We start from the raw sequence: 23,888 nt of genomic DNA, 5'->3' as shown, positions 1-23,888 counted from the left end.
TTGCCATGTATACAGGAAAGTTTATCATGGAAGCTGTAAAACAGGATGATGCAACCAGGGGCGGGCGGGCATCGGTCCCCCGGGCCGCTCAGTCTAACCACTATTAGGGCCGGCCGGCGAGCCCCCCTCCCGGATGCAATATTATGTCATTATTACCGGCGGCTGCATCACATGACACGCGATGTGGCCGCGTCAGCGCACAGGCCGGCGCATCACATTACATGTCATTGATGATGCGGCCGCATAGTAGCACAAGGGCCATCGCAGGCTTTGCATTTGTACTACTATTCTACCTGGCTATAATGTATGCAAAATTGACTAGTATTTTGCCAGAGCAGTTTGAAAGTAAAGCACACTGTTGATCTTTGTTAACATAACTGCTGAGGTGGTTTATAATAGGAATGCTTAAAAATCAGTAGCACCATTTTCAAAATTCCTAAAACGGAATAATTGCCCTCAGAAGTTCCTTATTAAATAATGAATCTGTAATAATGAACAAGCCACTTAAGAGCAGGACTGCACTTAACCATTCATTCCATAAAAAGTATGAGGTTATTTAGGAGCGCAGTTTTAAATGTTTTATATTTTCAGAAGCTATTTTGCTCATGTCTGGAACAGCAAGTGTACACAGATAAGGCACATTTAAGACTTGCCTACTTTATTGAGATTCCCAATGACACATAGGTGGAAAGGACATTTGTGTTAGCAATATAAATGCAAGTCAAATATTGATCTAAATCCAGAAGCTAGGCTTTCTTTTTAACTAGCCTACAAATCACATATGAAGGACTCGATTAACTGAACAGGGGTATACGGCTATTGATTGCCATTATTATCATTTACGCCAGCACATTCCTTAGCGCTTCAAAATTGGGGACAAACACAGGAATAAACAAAAATGGATAAAACAGAGGTAAGATGGACCTGCTAGCAAGCTTACAATATATGGGCCAATGTAAGTCGGATACATGAGGTTAAATCTAGATATTGCAATGTAAAGAAACTGGCATGGTGTAATGAACCAGTGTTACAACCCCTTAATCTAATCCATACCCGGACTGCACTTTTAGCCATGTTATCAGCAAGTATCAGTGATGGAACTATAACATCTCCTTGGAAAAGTACTTCAGGGGTTAAATTCCACCTCCACAGGGAACACTCAGGAGTTGAATGAATTAAGCTACCATTGTTACTTCTGTTTGCTCCTTATTGCCCACTAGTGAGCTCTACAGACAGCCAGGAGCCGGACACAGCAGGGGTTACCTGAGGGAGGACACCTGGGGAGGTAAGGGAGGGGGCTGGATAGTGTAAGAAGCCCACCAATCAAGACCTCTTGCAACTTCACTGGGCAGGCAGTTCCCAAGGTGGGATTAAGAGGTGATAAAAGAAGTCACCCTGGCAGCTAAACACGAATGTGACTGACTTTGGCCAAGAGGTGATGCTCTGCCAGAGATATGCGCTGTGGAACCTATCCCACTGGATGAACTGATTTCCTCACTTGCTGGACCTGCTATTGTTAAGGGGGCCATGCTATATTTAATACTATTCTGCAGAATAAATCATCCTTCTATTATTCCTCTAATACCGTGTCTGAGTGATTTGGGAACTCAGTGACAAGCTAGGAATTGGAAAGGCACGGCAGAATGAAGGCAGCAGCACAAACATACGGAAACACCAAGAAAGGAATCCTGCAGGAACTTTATCAGTCAAGAAAAATTGAGATCAGCTCAACAGATACCAAGGGGTCCCTAATCGAAAAATTGGCTCAGTGGGACTTAGAAAAGCTTTGTGAAGAGGAGAACGCAGTTCAGGACCCATCAGGGGAACCCAGTAATGGAATCAGGGGGGTGACAACCCATACATCCGACCTTAGGAGGTGCTACACTTGCCAACAACCGGGGCACTAGAAATTGCCCACGGGGTGGAAGACCGTTCTCTGGATTGAGACCAGCTGTGCCCTGAGTTTCAGTGTGCCAAGAAACATCAATTGAGGATTGGGAGGGGTACTACAATCCTGATGCGCCAGAGGTGGAGGAAGTAGTATATCAGGTGGAGGTGGTAGCGGCAATCGGGAAGGCTACCCCTGCAAATATGAAGGTACACCTGCAGCCTGTAAAAGTATATGGCCAGGAACTGCAGGGACTTCTAATAGGCCCAGTTTAGTCCCACCTAATCAATGGCTAAGGAACAGGAAAATCAAAATTTCGATGGCGGGAGGCCAGATTAGTTATCCCAATGGCCAGGGTTAATTTGGATTTGGGCCAGTGTTCGGGGGAGGTGAATGTGGTACTTTTGAATGGATTACCTACCCACGTTATTCTGGCGAATGATCTGGGGGTGGATGGGCCAGTTACTTTGTGGGGGCTATCACATGGAGTCGAGCATGTGCTTTGGAGATAGCTCCCAAGGACCCACCCATACCAGCACCAGAATTCCCTGTTGGATCAGCTGTCACACAACCTGAACCGCTGTCGGTGAGTAACACTGTACCAGACTTACCTGACATTGATATGAATCTGGGGGAGGTAGATAGGAATGCATTTAGGGAAGCCCAATGGACTGACCCATCTTTAGATGGTCTCTGCAGTGCAGCAGACAGGACAGATTGGGGACTTCAGGAGGATAGGATCATGTGGGAAGAAGGAAGGTTGTACCGGGTGTCCGCCAAGGCTGATCCTCTAGAGCCAGGAGTGGTTAGGAAACAGCCGATTGTTTCCCAGCAGTACCATCGCCGGTTACTAGCATTAGCCCATGACATCCCCCTAGCTGGTCATTTAGGAGTTTGTAAAACCCGTGCCCGATTGCTACGACATTTCTTCTGGCCTGGAGTTAACCAGGAGGTCAAACACTATAAGATCCTCATGCGATGTATGCAAACGCCTCGGGGAACCCCCTCGTCGGGTCTACCCTCACCGGGTCCCCCTACAGTCCATGCCCATCATAGGTGAGCCATTTAGGATGGTAGCCATGGACATTGTGGGACCTTTTAAGAAACCAAGCCGAACAGGGAAGAAGTACATCCTGACCGCAGTCGACTACGCCCCTATATATCCCGAGGCAGTGGCACTAGCATCCATAGAAGCTGAACATATTGCCCGGGCTATCGTGGATATCTTTAACCGTGTAGGATTCCTTTAAGAAGTAGTCACCGCCCAGGGGACGCAATTTCAATGGGACTTGCTGCAGACGATATGGGACAAATTTGGAGTTCACCCATTCCGCACAACCCCCTCCATCCCCAGACCAACGGTCTTTGCAAAAGATTTAATGGGACCCTTAAGCAGTTGCTGCTGGCATATGCCGAGTCGGAGGGAGACTGGGAGAAGTCATTGCAGCAGCTATTATTCGCGTACCGTGAAGTGCCGCAGGGTTCTACCGGGTTCTCTCCTTTTAAGTTATTATATGCTCGAACGGTTAAGGGGACCTCTTGACCTAGTCCGGAAAAGCTGGGAAGGGTCATTCCAGTCTTGGAATGTGGCACAAATGAGGGATAGACTGCACAGGTTGATGCAGCTCGCTCATGACCATACTTTGGGGGTGCAGGAACGGCAGTGCCATTATTACAACCAGGGGGCTCGAGAAAGAGTTAGACGTTGGACAGAAAGTGATAATGCTAGTACCTGCCAGAAGCATAGGTTACAGGCGACCTGGGCAGGGCCCTATACTCTAGTGGACAGACGGGTAGATTACGTTATTGTACTAGATCAAAACGGGAAGCGGGTGGGTACCTATCACATTAATAGAATAAATGAGTACGTCACCAGGGAAATAGGGGCCGTGGCAATCTGCTGCCCACCTATGGATGACCAAGAGACTTACCCCATACCGGACATTCTCACAGCAACCAAAAATGACCTAGAGGTTGAGGCGGTGCCCATAGGCCAGCAGTTAAAAGGAGCTCAGACTCAGGAGATGAAGGGAGTATTGGAGGTAGCGCGGCCTCAGTTCATCAAGAGGCCTGGGCGCATTCAGGTAGTGGCCCATCATGTCAACACCGGGGAGGCTCGGCCTATTCGACAACCCGCATATCGAGTGAGTCCCAAGGTTCTTGACATGATCAAAAAAGAGGTTGATGAAATGCTGGCACTGGGGGGGTCACTATACCATCCAATAGTCCCTGGGCGGGCAGTGTGGTGTTAGTGCCCAAGAAAGAACAGAGTACACGCTTCTGCGTGGATTATAGGAAACTGAACGAAGTGATGGTGATAGACGCCCTGTTAGACAGGCTGGGGGCGGCTCGCTATGTGTCCACGCTGGACCGTAGTAAGGGGTTCTAGCAGTTACCCCTTACCAGAGAGGCACAGGAGCAGTCTGCATTCACCACACCGTTTGCTGCCATGCCCTTCAGAATGAAGAATGCCTCGGCCACCTTTCAGCGTACAGTAGACCGTTTGCTGACAGGGTGTGAGGAGTTTGCCCAGGCATACCTGGACGATGTGGCCCAAGTATTAGCCCGGATTAGCCAGGCAGGGTTGACGATCAAACCAGACAAATGCCAGATGGGGATGGAGGAGGTGTTGTACCTCGGGCACAGGGTTGGTGGTGGAAATATTCATCCGGAACCGGCAAAATTTGATGCCATCCTTAATTGGCCTCACCCCACCAACCAAAAACAGGCACTAGCCTTCCTTGGGACAGCGGGGTACTATCGCAAGTTCATGCCCCAGTACAGCACCATTGCCAAGCCGCTGACTGATATGACGACCAAAAAGTACTCCCAACAAATTAACAGAACCCCTGATTGTGCAAGAGACAATAACTTTTCCATCTCTCATAAAAAGGGTAAAGATCACAGGAACGCCGATGGCTAGTCCCGTCAGCAGGAACCAGACTTCAAACCTCGTCGCGTCGCTGGAGCTGTCCAGCCAGCCTCTCTCACCACGGGGTACACAGACTAAAAAGTGGGGGGAGTAATGTAAAGAAACGTATATGGTGTAATGAACCAGTGTTACAACCCCTTAATCTAATCCATACCCGGACTGCACTTTTTAGCCATGTTATCATCAGGAAGTATTAGTGATGGAATTATAACATCTCCTTGAAAAAGTACTTCAGGGGTTAAATTCCACCTCCACAGGGAACACTCAGGAGTTGAGTGAATTAAGCTATCATTGTTATTTCTGTTTGCTCCCTATTGTCCACTAGTGAGCTCTACAGACAGCCAGGATCCGGTCCCAGCAGGGGTCAACTGAGGGAGGACACCTAGGGAAATAAGGGAGGGGGCTGGATAGTGTGAGAAGCCCAACAATAGAGACCTTTTCAAACTCCCATGGGCAGGCAGTTCCCAAGGTGGAATTAAGAGGTGATAAAAGAGGCTACCCCTGGGAGCTAAACACAAATGTGACTAACTTTGGCCAAGAGATGATGCTCTGCCAGAGATGTGCTGTGGAACCAATCTCACTGAATTTATCTGAACGGATTTCCTCACTTGTTGGACCTGCTATTGTTAACGGGGCCATACTGTACCTATCCCACTGGATTTATTTGAAGTCATTTGCTTACTTGTTGGACCTGCTATTGTTAAGGGGGCTGTGCTGTACCTATCCCACTGGATTTATTTGAACTCATTTGCTCACTTGTTGGACCTGCTATTGTTAAGGGGGCTGTACTGTATTTAATCCTGTTCTGCAGAATAAATCATCCTTCTATTTTTCCTCTAATACAGTGTCTGAGTGACTTGGGAACCACGTATCTTCATGTGCATATTGGTCCATCCAGATTGGAAAGGTAAAAAGTGATTTGTATGCTATGCGATCCAGTCACACAGCAATGTTGGTCTGGAGTCAGAGGGTTGTTGACTTGTGTAAAGGGTGGTACTAGGGTAACCTAGTGAGGTTAAGAGGGTGGTTGAAAAATATTATAAGCTTGCCTGAAGAGGTAGGTTTTCAGAGAACGCTTGAAGGTTTGTAGATCAGAGAAAAGTCTTATTGTATGATGATCAACAGCAGGATATGCATATGGTCATTTATTGGTACAGAGTAAACTGTTTTATTTCAAGCACATATCAATACCTGCAGGATGCAATTTTTTCTTAACCTATTGATATGGACCTACCGATCAGTAATAGCTAGTGGGCAAAATGGAATTTAGAGATGACAGTGAAGGCAACACACACCTAGATAGGTCATCTCCCATGGCTTGATATTTTAGAACAAATTATGGACTTAAACACCAGATATGAATAGATTACTGAAAAAAACATGCCTCTAGGGCTGCACAAATTCCAGGAGCAAGGAAGCTAATATGTTCCCAAAAAATTACTGAAGTCTAACTTTTGGAGAGTCATTTCTCTTGTGGTCAATGGATGCACATGATCCTTGGCCATATAAAATGTCCGACTGGCTCCAAAATTCTGAAAATCTATTTTCTTTAGGACAAAACTCCCTACAATGCAAAAAGCTATTTAGTAAGAAGCAGAACAAGAAGACGGTAGTATTTATATTGTTTGCAGCTGGTAGATCATAATCTATGACAAGTAGACAGTGAAGGATTAGTCATTACACCTTTTCAAATCTGAAGAAGCTGTGTTGAGCAAAAGCTGAGCAGTAATGCTATAGCACAGTATGCGTACTCAGATCGTTAAGTATCGACTATGGAAATTCAGTTCTGGACAATCTATAGAATTCACCCTGCAACCAACGGTTGCTGTAAAGGGATTGAAAGTGGCAAGCTAAGCATGGCATTTAGAAATAATAAGAATATTCACTTAAGAAACACAAATACATCGAGAGAAATCGCATGTACAGAACATATTAGTTGTCAACAGCGGGGACTTTTATTGCACCCACCAAATAAGAGATCCCTCCGCTGAACACCGATGGCCCCTCTCTGTAACTCCCCCTAGGGTGTACTTGCATCACTGATACCCCTAATCTCCCCATCACTGGTGTTACACACAAAGCTTTTCCATAATACTCTTTAGCGCTCACGTTACTCACTCAGAAACTCTCCGGGTTTCACTCAAAATGCGTTCCGTCACTCCCGTTATGGTAGCGGCTAAATCCCCTTCGACATAGGTACCCTGGCACGTCAATATGACGTCACCGGGTCATGTGATCGCAGCGGTCACATGCTACAAAGTGTTAGGCGGGCTGCTAAAAAGCCATGTTATCCGTGCAGGAGCGCCATCCGTTCTTTTGGATCTTGGCTGCATTCGTGTACAAAAAGGTAAGTAGAAGGGGTGCTAGTGTGTGTGAGTGTGTGGTGGATGCAGGGCACAGGGGGCATGTGTGGTGGGAAGCAGGGCTGGCACAGGGGGCATGTGTGGTGGATGCAGGGCTGGCACAGGGGGCATGTGTGGTGGATGCAGGGCTGGCACAGGGGGCATGTTTGGTGGGAAGCAGGGCTGGCACAGGGGGCATGTGTGGTGGGAAGCAGGGCTGGCACAGGGGGCATGTGTGGTGGATGCAGGGCTGGCACAGGGGGCTTGTGTGGTGAATGCGGGGCTGGCACAGGGGGCATGTGTGGTGAATGCGGGGCTGGCACAGGGGGCATGTGTGGTGAATGCAGGGCTGGCACAGGGGGCATGTGTGGTGAATGCAGGGCTGGCACAGGGGGCATGTGTGGTGAATGCAGGGCTGGCACAGGGGGCATGTGTGGTGGATGCATGGCTGGCACAGGGGGCATGTGTGGTGGATGCAGGGCTGGCACAGGGGGCATGTGTGGTGGATGCAGGGCTGGCACAGGGGGCATGTGTGGTGGATGCAGGGCTGGCACAGGGGGCATGTGTGGTGGATGCAGGGCTGGCACAGTGGGCATGTGTGGTGGATGCAGGGCACAGGGGGCATGTGTGGTGGATGCAGGGCTGGCACAGGGGGCATGTGTGGTGGATGCAGGGCTGGCACAGGGGGCATGTGTGGTGGATACAGGGCTGGCACAGGGGTCATGTGTGGTGGATGCAGGGCTGGCACAGGGGGCATGTGTGTTGGATGCAGGGCTGGCACAGGGGGCATGTGTGTTGGATGCAGGGCTGGCACAGGGGGCATGTGTGTTGGATGCAGGGCTGGTACAGGGGGCATGTGTGTTGGATGCAGGGCTGGCACAGGGGGCATGTGTGGTGGATGCAGGGCTGGCACAGGGGGCATGTGTGGTGGATGCAGGGCTGGCACAGGGGGCATGTGTGGTGGATGCAGGGCTGGCACAGGGGGCATGTGTGGTGGATGCAGGGCTGGCACAGGGGGCATGTGTGGTGGATGCAGGGCTGGCACAGGGGGCATGTGTGGTGGATGCAGGGCTGGCACAGGGGGCATGTGTGGTGGATGCAGGGCTGGCACAGGGGGCATGTGTGGTGGATGCAGGGCTGGCACAGGGGGCATGTGTGGTGGATGCAGGGCTGGCACAGGGGGCATGTGTGGTGGATGCAGGGCTGGCACAGGGGGCATGGGTGGTGGATGCAGGGCTGGCACAGGGGGCATGTGTGGTGGATGCAGGGCTGACACAGGGGGCATGTGTGGTGGATGCAGGGCTGGCACAGGGGGCATGTGTGGTGGATGCAGGGCTGGCACAGGGGGCATGTGTGGTGGATGCAGGGCTGGCACAGGGGGCATGTGTGGTGGATGCAGGGCTGGCACAGGGGGCATGTGTGGTGGATGCAGGGCTGGCACAGGGGGCATGTGTGGTGGATGCAGGGCTGGCACAGGGGGCATGTGTGGTGGATGCAGGGCACAGGGGGCATGTGTGGTAGATGCAGGGCACAGGGGGCATTGGTACATGCAGAGTGAAAATGTCACGATATGGAAATGCAGCCATGTATACTAATACTAACATAAAGTATAATAATATTACTTGCAACATTGACGTCATACCCGGAAGTGGAGCCAGCGAGCAGTGGTGCCGCTAGCGCTCTGATAATACTGACTGAGTGGTTATTGTTTTAGAACTCACTAAACGCTTGATACATATTTAGCTAGGGAATCAATGGCATGTGTTATAGCAGTTTAGTGCACCTACATTTATGGTACTATACATGTCCATTCTATCAATGCTGTTACTAGTCATGGACTTCTAATATAAACATTATAGCACATACTGATCTGGGATATTCTTTTACCTATGCTTCTGTTGCCAATCTCCATTAATAATTATCACCTATTATGGGGCTGACATTTTAGGATATCCTTAGCAAGAGCGCTTTATACATATCTTAGCCAGGTAATCTATGGCATTTGCAACAGTCATTTGGGGTGCCTATACCAGATTATTACATACGATTAACCCTGTCCTACTATCAGATATGGACATCTAGAGAAACAGTATGGCACATAATTGTTTGGGGTATTATTTTATCCAAACTATTCTGTTTTGGTGATCTTGACCAATAAATATCACTATATTGGCACTCTGATTTATTAATATTTGCATCGATCCCCATCAATTTATACTTGCTATATATGCTCCTAGTTATGTGATTCAATTCAACATCACATATACCAAAATTAGTTCCCTCACCTGCCCATAAATATAGTATCTACTTGTGGCCTCTTAGGTGACCACTGTTTTGGTAATTGATCGTCTTATTGTATTATCATACTACCTGGCTCCACTATCCTTAATTTTAATACACTTTGCTCTATTTTCTTTTCACCATATTCTATATCTTTCTTTTTAATATTTCACTTTTTTACCAATGAGGTTATATACCATCATCCAGATGGATATGATTTCTATTACTAATAAAGGCTTTTGCCCGTAACTATTTAGTGGTAATTATTAAGTTACCCTTTCAATGTGGATAGGAGTGCTTCCAAATCCTTTCTTTTTCTGATCCCTTTTCAGATTTTAATGCTTGAAAGTACATGTGGGCACAAAGAACACAGGCAATTAATTTCTATACTTAAAATGGCCAAAGGTTGAATGCTTTTTCTTTTATATTTGAAACAGAAAGAAGACAGGCATTATGGGTTCCTGCAATGACTTGCTTTGCAACACTTCTAAGCAATGAAATGAAACCAGCATGCATGAGTTTAGAAATTTTAGTTTACAAAGGAGTTGGTAGTTTCAGTTTATTTTAATGATTCATTTGCTTACTGTAATTGTGTTCCCCCAAAAAATTTTTTAGAATGTTTTAGAGATACTCATTTAACTGTAACTCTCTGCTGCTTTGGACAGTGATTCACCCCCTATTCTCCTACACATCATTCAATTAATTGTCCATCTAGACACAGGTTTCTTCTGGGTCACTTGCTACCTCTCTAACTGCTCCTGTACTATAGTCACCTCTGCCCTTCCAATATTACTCTCTATTGAGGTCTCACCAGGCTTATTTTGTTTACAAATGTTATACTTTAATATTGAACACCAGGGGGTAAATGTATCAAGCTGAGAGTTTTCAGGCGAGTTTGAAGAGTGGAGATGTTGCCTATAGCAACCAATCAGATTCTAGCTTTCATTTTGTAGAATGCACTAAATAAATGATAGCTAGAATCTGATTGGTTTTTCAAACTCGCCGGAAAACTCTCAGCTTGATACATTTACCCCCAGATGTTGCAATGTTTTGGAGGATGTGCCCATCGTGAAGGCAGTGGATGAATGTAAGTATCTATAGTGTTTTGCATTAATAACATGTAATTGTAAAGTGTGTGTGCTGCATACAATATTGATGTTTGAAACCATTAGATTTGTGGGTCTGCATAAGCCACATTAGTCAAGTTGCTATTTTAGTTGCTGATGGTTTCTGAGGTACTTTCCAGACAAAATCAACACAATCCACACTCTAAAACCAAGATATAGCTAAAACCCACAAGCCACTGTTACAGAGAATACTGTGGTTAACCTTACAAGACACTTTCAGGTTACAATACAGTGGCCACCTTCATGTGCACAAAGGTATAACCTAAGTACATTAATTAAAGTTCAATGTGAGCTAATATTTCCGTAGTAATTGTTTGTTTTACAATCAACAGGCCAAGCTGGGCTGGCTTGTGGAGTTATGCATTTGGTGTCTCACTACATGTTGAAGTATTTGTCCAATGCTCCAAGCCTGCTTATGTATTTCTTCACTTTGCCCAGATTGTCAGCTCTTTATCCAAGGAACTTTGGCACACAGACCACTGACTTATTTTCTATGTATTGTGCAGCAACTATTGAATCATGTCTGTAAACAATAAATCAGAACCTGCAATAGTGTCAGCAAACAGTCAGAAAAAGCCTGCACTTTGTCTCTTACACTCACTAATATAGTATTAGCTATACTGACCCAGGTGAATCATGGGCATTATTGTGTGGTCTGCTTGGATAGGGTGCACATTGTTGTTTAAATTTCTGTTTCTAGGATCCATCTCGGTACCCCAGGGACTAGCTGTGGCAGGAGTGTAGTGGAAACTGGGGGGCCGGATGAATGTCTTGCTCATACAGCTTGCTTGAGTCCTGTATACAAGATGTTAGGAGAAAAAACCATACAGAAGACAACCGCTGGAATAAGTACACAAGCAGGTGCAAAGAAGGTGAATCCACATGAGGAATAACTAACCAAGGTATTTATTTCAGCAGATAGAATTAAGCTGAATTCACACGAATGGTTAATGGTTTGTATTTCATGTAGCAGCAACAGATGAAGTTCAATTTACACGAATGGTTAAAGGTTTGCAGTTCATATACTTGAACTCACTGAGAGAAGTCCATAACACAGCAGTAGGTTGAGGCTGCATTCACTCAGAGGTAATAGAGGATTGAAGCAGCAATGCTGATGAAGCTGATGAATACACATGAAGGGTAGAGCTCTGTATACAAAAGGCAGGTTGGAGCAGAAAAACAACAGCAACTGTAAATCGGGAACCAGGAAAGTGTTGCACTGGCAATTTGCTGAGTGTAGGAGGAGACTCGTATAGTCTGCAGAGGAAGCCAGTTGGTGGATGAGATCAGGTGTTTCAGCATTATGTTTAACAAGTGTCTAACCCAAGATGGCAGTCTCCAGAACTACAGACAAAAGTTACGCTTGTACCAGGACAGAATGCTGCATACGACCAGGAGGGAGATGCACGGTGAAATGGTACCGCCGAGTGGTGTTAACAGGGCTAAGACCCCAATTCGTGACATCCTGAATATATAGTGTGAATGTGTTCCCAGGATGACCTGACCCATGTATTTTAAAAAGCAGTATGTAACTAAACTCAGTCTTATTGGATATTAATGCCATAAGAATAAATGCATTTTCAATTACATTAACATTGTGATTTGTCCCTGAAAGATCAAAGCATTACACTAAAGCCAGATTATTGATGGTAGTATCTGCAATTAGCATCTGAAACTGCGTGTGTAATTAATAGTTTGGGCAACATTCTACTATTGTAAGACCAATTGGGGCTTTCACATATGTTTATCCTAGCAAAGTGTTTACCATAATAGCACTATAATACACCCATTTCATTCTCCTCACACAGCATACTGGGCACCCTCCAGAATGTATACAGGAGGGTGGCCAGTAATCCAGCAGTGCCTGATTCAATAAAGTCAGCAAAAGTAAGTAAGGCAAAATAATGTTGTATTAGAGGGGGAGGTCAATTTAAAATGTGATTGTAAATTTAGAGTTGAGGTAGGGCATGTCCTAGATCAACTTTAAATTTCAGTGTACAAAAAAGCACTCAAGTATTTGTATGCTACATGAAAAAGCAGCCAGTATTTTCCTTACCTCCAATATAATAAACAAATTTGCACCCCTTGTATTGCAACATGGTTTTGTCCTAAACGTACTCAATTTTTTGGTTTACTTACCTTATTGTATCAGGCCCGCAGTTATTACTGACCACTGCCACACATTCCCTAGGGAAATGAATGCACCCCTGCCCCCAACATAGGGGGTTTCAAGCATGTGCAATTATTAATATTTCCCATCACTAAGTACTGTTTTTGGAACCTAAATAGCACTAGTACAACTAGGTGAAGAATATGCCATGGCTGCAGACCCATGCTGTGACCTAGAGGGAATGATTAGTAAAGGAAAGAAGGACCAAGCTGCAAATGTGAAAATGTAAACAACCATGTCACAAAGCAATGGTGAATATAATAAAGTATTGGATGTAAAAATGTTATTCCAAAATTTGAAAAAAAGACGCAGCAAAAAAGAAAAAAAAAGAAAAAAAAAGGTACAGTTATATTAGGACCAGGCCTAACACTACTCCAAATCTTCCCTGGATTAGCTTAGTTTTTAATAAAAAAACAAACAGCTACAAGTCAATTTCCATATCCAAACATGCTTTTGTTTAGAAATTACATAATGTGTTTCATACAAAAAGCATGTAATGCTTAATGCATTTGCAGATGACATAGTTATTTTAAAGTGCGCTACAATGCAACATGTTTGGCCTAAACTGCCTAATCAATCATTTACTCCATTAATTTTCTGCATAAGGACACCCTAAATAACCTGTACATATAACACAGACCACAGGACAATAAAACTTTTGCTTGTTCTACATTAAAAGATACACACCTTTTTAGGGACTCCACAATAATGAACAGACAGCTCAAAATGTTTTTACATTTTTTAGAAATGCCACAATTAGGCATCCATGCTTATCACTTTACAAAGTGTGTATGCTGACGTTACACACTTGTCCCTGTGCATCAAACACGACTTATGTTTTGAATGTAACTCGGTTTTTGCTTGGTTTAACATTTTGGGGGGGATGGGAGGGGTGCTTGTGTATGTGTTTGTTTACACTCAGCAGCAACTTGTCAACAATCATCAGCTGTCTCATTGGTATAGTAAATAGTAATGTTGTGGTTTGTCTAATTTATTGTTTAAAGTTATGTTGAATCAGTGTACTAATTTTACTGTGTACTCATTAATGTCCACACCCCCCTTTTCTAGGATACTATGGTTGAATGACAGGCAGACATTTTACACACAGGTGTAGAAAAGATCCGAAGTGACATGAGCTTGCCCATACGTGCTCAGAGAACCAATTACAGACAAGTGTACTGGTTTGAATATGGAAAAGATGAAGGTGGCCACTTTTTCAAGATGGGAGTTCAGAGTACTGACCGAGGATATGGATAGAATGCCCTCGGGTCAGTATGTGAGCAACGAGCTCAAATTGCGTGCGTAACAGAGGGTGCATCGCACATCAGGATGTGGTTTCACTGCTGGCATTCGGTTGTCCAGCTCTAATGTAGGTGGAGCGACCTTTGCCGGCGCCAACCCCAGCTTTTAGATGAGCTCAGGGAGGAGATCATAACATTGTTGTGTGTGTGTGTATGTTAGGGAATTTAGACTGTAAGCTCCAATGGGGCAGGGACTGATGTGAATGAGTTCTCTGTACAGCGCTGCGGAATCAGTGGCGCTATATAAATAAATGGTGATGATGATGATGTGAGTTCTCTATTATTTTTATAATATACTGTGATAGTGTAATAGTTGCTTTATTTGTAAGAATAGTTTCACAGTTTAGTTTTTGCAACGGAGGTGGCCTATCCCAAATATGAATGTGTATCCATATTTGAAATGTTAAATCCCTAGCTAATACCACATACTTAGACCCCAGGGGCCTGATTTTATGATGCTACATTTACTTTCCTTAATCATTGAGGCTCAAACTCCAGACCAATAAGTCATGTTTGGGATTCAAACTCATTAGCCTAGTGCAGGAGGCAGAAATACTACCCACTAAGGCAACTTGCTGACATTACTTTACAGACATTTATAGCATTACAGTGGCAGATGTGTTCTATTGCAAAGAGAGTGGAACGCCATCTTTGGTGACAATGCTCACAGTTGTCCAGAGGTGATTTTCACAGGTTATAAGGCCTTACCCAATTACCTCCTGTAAAATGTCTTCCTAATCTGACACTAATAAGATGTTGTACATAAACAGAAAAAAGAAACAAGTCGGTTGTAGAGATATGACGCACTGGTCAACATGCTGACAGTATGGACTGCACAAAGATCAGTGGGCACTGTATTTTACCCTTGGTTTGCGAGGGAAAGCATTAGAGGCCTTTGCAGATCTTCCACCTGAGATGTACAGAGATTATGAAGCAATCAAAAGTGTCTAGTTACAGCATTTTAACATTACGCCGGAGGTACACAGACAGAAATTCCGAAATATAAAACGCAGTGCCTCTGACACTTATTCAGGATTTGTGGTCCAACTGTCTCCTTCCATCAGACAGTGGATTGGAGGGTTAAAGATTACCACCTTTGATGATCTGAAAGATGAGATGATCCAGGAGCAGTTTCTTACTTTGTGCCCAGTTGATGTGAAGGAATGGGTAGTGGGTTGGGACCCTGAATCATATGTGGAAGCAGCTAAACTGGCTGACAAATATACTACCACCCGGACACCTGCAGCTAAAAGAGGGACTTTGCGCCAGGGTAGTCTGCCTTAAAAGGGGGACAGCCAGGAGGATCAACGCCACCCCCCCTTAATGCCATCAGCCACTGTTTCTTCATCTTTTGGGAGGGTGGGGACAATGCCTGTTTTGGGAGACACCCTCCGATGTTTTGTGTGCAACCAGGTGGGACACAAGTACCGCCTGTCCAGAAAACAAGACCACTTCTGGGGGGGGGGGGGGTACCTTCTCTGCAATCTCCAGCAATCCTGTGTGTTGCTGGACCACAAGGGGGCCAGAAGGATAACCAGCAAACAGTCCCTGTGGATGACAAGGTAACTGTGGGGTTAAGAGACACTGGTGCAGATATTAGGCTAGTGCGTTCAGAACTGGTAGGGTTAGAGGGCTTCATTCCAGGAAAGTCTATTTCTGTGCAAGGGGTGGGTGGAATTCACTTTACCGTGCCGGTGGCCAAGGTTTACTAAGTTTTATCCCAGCCACCTTAAAGGACCATATATCACCACTTTCCAGAAAATGGTAGAAAAGGACCTCGACTATATTTCCACATCAAGCCGACCAAAACACATAGCCAATATGAACAGGAAGGAGACAAGAGCCCTGAAAGAACTGAGAGACAATCAGGAGCTAGTCATCAAACCAGCTGACAAAGGCGGTGGAATAACAGTTCTAAACAAAAAAGACTACTTAGAAGAACTAAACAGGCAACTCGAGGATAAAAACACATATGAATTGCTTATAAGTGACCCTACCACCCAGTATCAAAAGGAATTGATGGGTCTCCTCAGACCAGCTCTTGAGAAAGGCATACTGAGCAAGTCCGAATTAGATTATCTATATATCACATTTCCCAGGTTACCTGTTATTTACCAAGTACCCAAAATCCACAAAACTCTAGACCATCCACCAGGGAGACCCATTGTCTCCGGAATACAATCTCTGACTAGCAACTTATCCCAGTATATAGATTTTTTCCTTCAGCCACTAGTCACTACACAAAGGAGTTACCTACGAGACACAGGCCACATATTGGAGATACTAAAGAATACCAGCTGGAAGACCGGGTATACTCTAGTGACCTGCGATATCACCTCTCTATACACCGTAATTGAACACAGTGCAGGCTGCACGCATGTAAGGAACATACTCACTAGAGAGAGCACAATCCCCTCTGAACAAATTAACTTTATTCTGGAAGGGATTACTTTTATACTTAATCATAACTATTTTTGGTCAGAGGGAAAGCACTACAGACAGGTTCGCGGGACAGCAATGGGCGCGAAGTTCGCGCCCAGTTATGCGAACCTGTTTGTAGCGGAATGGGAAAATCTCTACATCTGGAACAACAACCCCTTCTCCTCCCACATTCTAACCTGGCATAGATTTATCAACGATTTCTTCCTTATCCGGACAGGTAATAGAAGCGATTTAGACCTGTTTTTGATCTACATCAACCAGAACAACTTAAATCTCAAATTCACGGCTAACATCAGTGAACGTATGGTCCCATTTCTAGACTTAGAAGTCTACATAGAGGAGGAAAGTATTGAAACCAGAACCTTCTTCAAATCAGTAGATTCTAACTCCTGCATTCCGTCTAACAGTAGCCATCACAAAAACTGGATACGAAATATACCTAAGGGCCAATTTACAAGGCTGAGACGGAATTGCTCAAAGGTAGACCAATTTGACAAACAAGCCGTGGTTTTAAGGAATCGCTTCCTAGAAAGAAACTACAATCCGAACACTGTAAAAGAGGCCGAGCACATAACAAGAAACACCGATAGAGACATACTCCTAGAGAAACGAAAGGAAAAGACCAACAATAAAGAGACAACCTCCGACCTAGTCCCATTCATCACCCAATTCAACCAAAATTCAAAACAAGTAGAGAAAATCATCGCTAGACATTGGAACATACTGCTAGGGGATGATAAACTCAAAAATATACTTCCTGAAGTACCCAAATTCATTTATACCAAGGCAAAAAACCTTAAGCAGCAACTAGTGAATAGCACCATCCCTCCTAATAACCATCCCACATCAGAAACCGGACTAGGAGAAAGGGGCAAAGGATTCTACCATTGCAACAGATGCAAAGCATGCAAAACAAATGTGGTACACAATACCAAACCAATTGTCACATTAACATCAGACAGCATTGGGGAACAGCACAATGTCAACAGCAAAATCACCTGTGACACCACAGGGGTGATTTATTTATTGCAATGCCCCTGTGGCCTCCAGTATGTTGGAAGGACAATTAGAAAATTACATGTACGTATAAGTGAACACCAACGGAACATCAGAAACGGCATGGAACAACACAGCGTTCCTGAACACTTTCGCAAACATCATTTACAAGACCCCTCCCTGCTGAGCTTCATGGGCATCAAAAAAGTAGATAAACCATGGAGGGGTGGGGACTATATTAGACTCATATCGCAAGAAGAATCTAAGTTTATTTTAAACTTGCAAACACTAGTACCTAAAGGTCTCAATATTGATTTTGAGTTCAACCAGTTTTTATGAACCTTGATATTTTGCCTGTAAAGCGCATTGGTTTTACTTACTATTCTGTAACTAATGTATTTCAATGACTAGGTATGTGAAACACATCTCTGTAACAAATGTTTAAACACCTAATCAGTGTACAACATATCCCTTATCTAAGAAACGTAGAAACCTTATCTGCAAAGCCTATTGGACTGTCCATCAATCCATCACAGTCCTGAGCCAATAGAAAGTTGGGATTTCAACAAACAATCACGTCACTTATCCTCTCCGGAAATGTATTTAAGAAACAGCTCCCTCCTTAGGATCCATCCATCACCCTGATGAAGCATTGAGCGAAACGCGTTGGGGTGAGACAGAACCTCAGCCCACTACTTGTTCTAGCCATAGAACTAACTGAGGACTGCTTCTCTACATTATCGCCGCATGCGCATTACTGACCCAGCCACGGCCGCGACTGTTGCATACATCAAGGAGTCTAACTGCAGCTGCACACAACGAGACAGCTCCCGGAAAGAGCACATCAACCCTGGACAGGGTAAGTGAGAGTCCACAACGTCCTGTCTGGACCTTTGGACATATATTACATATTGTTTTAAAACACGGTCCCAGAGGCTTCCACTCGCATTCAGCAGCAAATGTCGGGACCTAAGACTACATTGCCAATGTGAACTATTCTCTGGACCACCAATACCAATATTTGGGCCGACTGGTCCTGGAACCTAAACACACCACGGAGATATACTGGATCTGTACACATACCTAAAGCATGTACTTTATCGTTTAGGAGCTACATCTATTGGCCAGCACTCTCTTATTTGGATATTGAAGGAATTATACCTTCTTTAGTAGGACTTTTCTGGACTTTTACTATGCAGATTTATATTTGTGTGTTAAGATTACTTACTTAGCCCACTGTGTTATGTGATTCACATCATATCCATCTGTGTACATTCCACTGCAACAGTATGCATGTAAATCAGTGATACTTTTGTTAACTAGGTTGCAACCTTATTTGATACTTGTTTCTATTGTATATTTCAAATGGTTGACATATTGAAGCAATAAAAGGCATTTTATTTATTAACGAGTATATACACGTGCGCCAGGGGAAAATTGTTTGTTCTACTGGTTACCTTCCAAGGGTTGGAACTTCCCTTGACATTCCCCCAGGCTGCCCACAACACCGTCCATTAGGGAGCGCTCACCTAAACCCCCCCTCAGTGACATACTGCCTGAAGTTGGCACCCTCATCTATTTCCTGAGGTCTGGCTTCAGGATCCCCCACCACGTCCATCCCAGCAAGCTTGTCCTCTACCCCTGGATACCCGCTCCAGATGGCAGTATTGTGAAACACTACACACAGAGCTATGATGTCACATACTTTACTCGGCCAATACATCAGTGCACCACCAGACCGGTCCAGGCATCTGAAACGGGGCCTTTAATAGGCCAAATGCCTGCTCAATGACCGATCTGGTGGCTGTATGAGCTGAGTTATATGCAACCTCACGCTCTGTGTTGGGCTCAACATCGAAATGAGGAGCCAAGGGCGTAAAGGAGAAGCGCTGTCTCCTATGTAGGGTGAGAATAAACACATAAGATTTAACAATTTAAGCCAACAACATTGTATTAAACATTTAGAAAAGACACTAATTTGAAAACAACTTGACTTAGGCATATGGACTTGTTTAGTTTTCGACATTTACATTGCGTTGCAAAATTGCAATTTTGAATTCATCATGTAACCTTACATGTGAATGATATGTGTAGTAAATCGGGCAACATTAAGAGGGGTATTTAGAAACGTGGTCAAACAACTGTTTTGTTACAAAAGGCACATGCACTATATGATTCAATGTTGAAACATAACATCCAAGGACAAATATCAAATTCAGAGTACAGTAACTTAGAAGTTAATAATTGTGGAAAAAAGGTTAGCTAAAAATTTAGTTAATACATAATTCAAATTACTAAGAAGTCACTCGTCTCAGTGTGACCTTGCACCCCATTACCTCTCTTGCAATCTGTGCCATGTCCCCTTTTGCCTAAACGCAAAGGAGTCATGGGTACTCTTACCCCATTTGGCAACCAGGTCTTGAATCTGGAGAGACGGGTCACATATAGCCTGGACATTTATCGAGCGTAAATGCTTCCTGTTGAAATACAGAGAAGCATCCCCGCTTGATTTGACCAAGGCCACATGCGTCCCATCTACTGCCCCTATAAAGTGCGGAAAGCTGGCTATGATGGCAAACTGCCGCCTAATGCGTACAAGGGATTCATCATCGAGTAGCAGATGTATAAGCTGGTAGAGCCGTGACAGGAATGCCCTGAGCACAACCTTCAACACACACAAGCATCAACTTCTCTCATAACAATTTGTTTTCCTTTTTTATTTATTAATGGCAATAATTATACTTATAATATTATAGACATAAATCCTTGGTACATGCACATTTAAAATTTTTGGATATGGAAATTCAGTCATGTATAATAATAAGACTTTAAATTGATTGTTCTTTTTTTTGGGGGGGGGGGGGGGGTGGGCATAGTTTTTTTTTAGCTTTTATCTGTGGACATTTCCTATGTCTTTAGAATCAAATTATTTTGACCAGCTGCTTTTCTGTCTTGTAGCTGCACACAATTTTACACATATTCAACAATATGGGTCAGAAATTGAACTCATGCACCCACTGATGAAAAGGGGCTTATCTAACCACTAACCCAACTTGCCGATTGACCATTTCATACATTCAAATCCACAAAGACTTGAATGACAACCAACATGTTTGAAAGTTCTATTAGGTTAAATAATAACATGTGAGCACAAAAGCTAGAAACCAAGGTAATACTGTTCTGAAAATTCATACAACACAACACAATGGCACTAACTGACAACATGAAAGTTTAAGGCTAAACAATTTAAAAATGCACACGCATTGTGTTTGCGAAATCAACGGCTAATAATTGCAATCATAAAAATACATACACGGTCCCCCAAAATATATAGTAAGGGTGTGCACCGGGCACTTTTGGGGTTTTGGGTTCTGATTTGTTTTGCCAAAACACCCCACAAAAGGTTTTGGTTCTGATTTTGGGATCTGATTTTTTTTTAAAAAAAAGCATAAAAAGTGCTAAAATCCATATTTCTTTTTTTTTTTCACTCCTACACTATTATTAACCTCAATACCATTTCCACTAATTTCCAGTCTACTGTGAACACCTCACACCTCACAATAATGTTTTTAGTCTAAAAGGTTGCACCAAGTCAGCTGGATGTCTAAGCAAAGCGACAGAAGTCGGCAGCACAAACACGTGGCCCATCGTAGGTGGCTGTGTAGGCTTGAATGGCCTTTTTCTGCTCCTCCATCTTCTGCAGCATATAGAGGGTGGAGTTCAAGCGCGTCACTACCTCTTGTTTTTGTTGATGGCAGGGCATGTTCATGCTTTTTTGATGTAGCAGGAACAGTGAACGTAATTTAATATCCGATACTAATATTTCTGCACTGCAGGAACAGTGAACGTAGTTTAATATCTGATACAAAGATTTCTGGACTGCGTAGTGGAGTGGCCCCGGTACCCAATTTGGTACCGGGGCCACAATACCTACTTCAACTTGTCTAAATTCCACTGCACAGATGGCGGACACCGGATGCACGTCTAACACCAACATTGCTGTTAAAGTCGCAGTTATCCGCTTTGCAATAGGGTGACTACTGTCGTACTTTGTAGTCATGGCAAACAACTTATGGACGGTCAACTTTTTGGTAAAAAGCAGCAACAGCAGCAGTGGCAGTAGTAGGCGTACCGCTGCAGGATTCCTCGGATGAATCCCGTATTGAAGAGGACTCAGTCTGGCTGGTGACACGGCCTGCAGGACTAAATCTGATGGAGATCGTGGAGGAAGTTGACGAGGAGGGTGTTGGTGGTGTGTATCCAACAGGACCAAGGGATTTAGGTGTCCCTGGACTGCTGACGGTCCTAGCCACAGGTCCTGAACTAAACACTGAATTATGAAGGTTCTTCAGGTGACGTATAAGGGAGGATGTCCCTAGGTGGCCAAGATCCTTACTCTTGCTTATTTGAGCTTTACATAAGCTACATATGGCCATACATTTGTTATCCGGATTGGGATAAAAATAACTCCAGACAGAAGAGGTGGATTTCTTAGTCTTCTGGCCAGACATGACGATGGGCTTTTTCATCCCATGGACAACAACTGTTTTACCCCCTGGTGGCTCATTTATGATAACTACATCAGCATCCTCCTCGTCAAGTTCCTCCTCAGCGCCAGCTACATCAATATCCTCCTCCCGGTGTACAACATTCACACCTTCATTAGCCAAATCTGTAACTGGACTGTGGGTGATCCTTCCAGCATATGCAGTGGGCGTGCTGCAAATGGTGGAAGAAGCCACCTCTTCCCATACAGAGATAGGAAGGTCAGGCTTCGCAACCACCAACACCCTTGGACTCGCCTTGGGGATTTGTGATGACATCTCTCTAGAAGGCAGAGTTGTTTGCTGTGTTGTTGTTGACAGCTTAAGTCTCTTAAATTTTTTAGAGGGGTATGGAGGAGGTGGGCTTAGATCCTTGGGTGAAGCTGAACCACTAGTCATGAACACGGGCCAGGGCCTAAGCCGTTCCTTGCCACTCCGTGTCGTAAATGGCATATTGGCAAGTTCACATTTCTCCTCTGATGATTTGATTTTTCTTTTTTTACTAATTGTAGTGAACTTTGGCTTTTTGGATTTTACATGCCCTCTACTAGGAGATTGGGCATCGCCTGTCACTCACCGGACCGTGAGTGCCATTTCTCCTGTGTTCAGGAACCGTGGCCGTCCGCCATCCCGAGGGTCTGCGCATGTGCAGCCTTTATGAAACCTTCAGTACCTGTTGCTTTCAATTGATTGGATGATCAGGCAACCCTCCCTATTTAAACCACCTGTGATCATTACCTAGTTGCCTGATCTTGGAGTCTCATTCCCCATGAGTCTCTGAAGGTGTTCCTGTGTTTCCTCGTGCATTCAGCTCCAGCTGATTCCTGTCTACTACGATTGTGGTTTCCAGACCACTTCAACTCTCCTGTGTTCAGCGTGTCTGCTCTCCGTTGCCTCCGTTACTACTGCAGGGTTCCAGCCCGTCTCAACTCTCCTGTGTTCATCGTGTCAGCTCAGCTAATTCCTATCTGCTACTGCTGCCGGATTCCAGACCATCTCTACTCTCCTGTGTTCAGCGTGTCTCCCCTCCGCTGCCTTCGCTACTACTGCCGGATTCCAGACCGCCTCTACTCTCCTGTGTTCAGCGTGCCTTCCCTCCGCTGCCTCCGCTACTACTGCCGGATACCAGACAGCCTCAACTCTCCCGTGTTTATCATGTTTCCAGTTTTACTTACTACTGCTTCCTGAGTATTGCTCCGTTGATTACCGGTTACCTTCCGTGCGCTGCACCAACCTGATTACCGCTTCCATCCTCCAGTGGTCTCTCCTCCTACCGGCGTTCAGCCGTTCAGGTATCGCTGCACGTCTCCTTGACAGCCTGCTCTCCTGAACCGCGGTATGCATACTTTCCATTGACTTTGCTATCGTATTGCATATCCGTCTGGACTGTGTTGTGTTCATCTCCGGAGTCTTCCATCTACTGAAGCTATTGTTACTATTGACTTTGTTTCCTATTACCTGGATCTCTATAGAGACTTTGTATACTTCAAGCAGCGCTTGTCAGTTATTATTGTATTGTGGTTATCATTGTGGGATCAAGTTCCGTGTGCCCCGTGTATCCTCTGCATTCCATTCATCTCCTCGTGCCCCTCCTCACATATATATAGCAGTGGTACAACTTGCTGAACGCAGACCACTGACTCCTGTTTCCCATTGGCACCAGTTTCAAGTATCCTCTCACATAAGCAGTGGTACAACTTGCTGTACGCAGACCACTGACTTCCCCGTTATCTACTTGCACCTGGAATCCATTCCTTCACTATAGACAGTGGTACAACTTGCTGTACGCAGACCACTGACTCTCCTCACGTTTACTTGTCCATCTGGTTCCTCGTGTTTATACATCTAAGTCATTACCTGTTGCTG

The 23,888-nt window shown here is 44.6% G+C and overlaps 1 protein-coding gene across 5 annotated transcripts in view; it reads right to left on the bottom strand.

Moving 5' to 3' along the window:
• Positions 1 to 23,888, bottom strand: part of LOC142161489 (erlin-1) — a 133,188-nt gene that overhangs the window by 51,432 nt on the left and 57,868 nt on the right. The window contains exon 1 of one of the 5 annotated variants that reach the window (XM_075217165.1): positions 6,939 to 6,957. The exons of the other annotated variants lie outside the window; for them this stretch is intronic. The gene's annotated coding sequence lies outside the window, so the exon portion shown is untranslated. Of the gene's footprint in view, positions 1 to 6,938; positions 6,958 to 23,888 lie in introns of those variants that run through there. 5 annotated transcript variants of the gene reach the window in all.

The sequence above is a fragment of the Mixophyes fleayi genome, chromosome 6, assembly GCF_038048845.1.
Source record: "Mixophyes fleayi isolate aMixFle1 chromosome 6, aMixFle1.hap1, whole genome shotgun sequence".
NCBI lineage: Eukaryota > Metazoa > Chordata > Amphibia > Anura > Limnodynastidae > Mixophyes > Mixophyes fleayi.
The sequence above is the reverse complement of the archived record's forward strand: the minus strand, read 5'-3'. Positions and strand labels throughout refer to the sequence as shown.